At 40.7% G+C, this 1,162-nt stretch overlaps 1 non-coding gene across 1 annotated transcript; it reads left to right on the top strand.

Annotated features, from left to right (window-relative positions):
* Window positions 1-693: 693 nt before the first annotated feature.
* Window positions 694-800, top strand: LOC133820186 (small nucleolar RNA R71). The gene has a single exon (XR_009886615.1). It is a non-coding gene; the product is annotated as a small nucleolar RNA R71 (small nucleolar RNA).
* Window positions 801-1,162: the final 362 nt, after the last annotated feature.

The following is a 1,162-nucleotide window of genomic DNA, read 5'->3' as shown; positions in this document are numbered from 1 at the left end:
ATTTGAGTCTCCAAACTCCTTACAGATGCCCTGGTTTCAATCATGAATTTGTTGAGTTGAGGTTCAGCTGGTTTCATTGGCATTTGTTGTGGTCTATTTTGTGGTTGATAATATCCAGGTGGATGGTATTGTTGTGAATGTTGCTGTGGATATGGCGGTATATTTTGTGGAGGTTGATATTGTGGCTGAGGTGGAGGATAAGGTTGTAAAGTATTTTGATTATTAGACCAGGAAAAATTAGGATGACTCTTCCAAGCTGGGGTGTAGGTCATGGAATTTGGATTATTGGGTTGTCTCAGGTAATTCCCTATAGCTTGTACTTCTTCCATGGGCATGTTATTCATATCTAGAGAAGGGCATTGGTTCGGTGGATGGGCTGTACCACACAATTCACACAAGTTTTGAACTTGCATAGCTTGAGATGGGAGTGTAGTATTTTGTAGTTAATTTGTCAAGGCTGCTACTTGAGTTGCAAGCATGGATATAGCATCCAATTCCATCATTCCAGCCACCTTCTTTGGTTGCCCCCTTTCAGTTGGCCATTGATAATTATTCATCGCCATCTCCTCTAATAGATCATATGCCTCATTAGCACTCTTACTCATAAAGGCACCTCTCGCTACAGCATGTATAATTGTCCTAGTTGTTCCTTTCAACCCATTGTAAAAATTATGCACCAACATCCACTTTTCTATTCCATGGTGTGGACACTTCCTTAACAACTCTTTAAAGCGCTCCCAAGAATCATACAGTGACTCTCCTTCCATCTGATAAAAGTTATTGATCTCTCCCCTTAGCTTTGCATCCTTTGCTGGAGGAAGGAACTTGGCAAGGAACTTCTGAGCTAACTCCTCCCATGTAGTGATAGAATTTTCCTGTAAGGATATCAACCAACTCTTCACCCTATACCTCAGTGAAAATGGGAATAGCCTTAATCTTATAGCATCATCACACACCTCATTCATCTTAAACGTAGCACATAGCTCTAGAAAATTAGCTATGTGTAAATTGGGTTCCTCCGTTGGCATACCTCCAAACTGAACAGTTGTTTGGACCATTTGAAGAATTGCGGGCTTAATCTCAAAATTGTTTGCAGCAATGGTTGGAGGTCTAATGCATGAATGCACTCCTGTAACAGTAGGAAGTACATAATCTCTCAAAG

The sequence above is a fragment of the Humulus lupulus genome, chromosome 2 (assembly GCF_963169125.1).
Source record: "Humulus lupulus chromosome 2, drHumLupu1.1, whole genome shotgun sequence".
In the NCBI taxonomy this organism is placed as follows: domain Eukaryota; kingdom Viridiplantae; phylum Streptophyta; class Magnoliopsida; order Rosales; family Cannabaceae; genus Humulus; species Humulus lupulus.
Note: the sequence above shows the minus strand (reverse complement) of the source record. Positions and strands in the feature narration are given on the sequence as shown.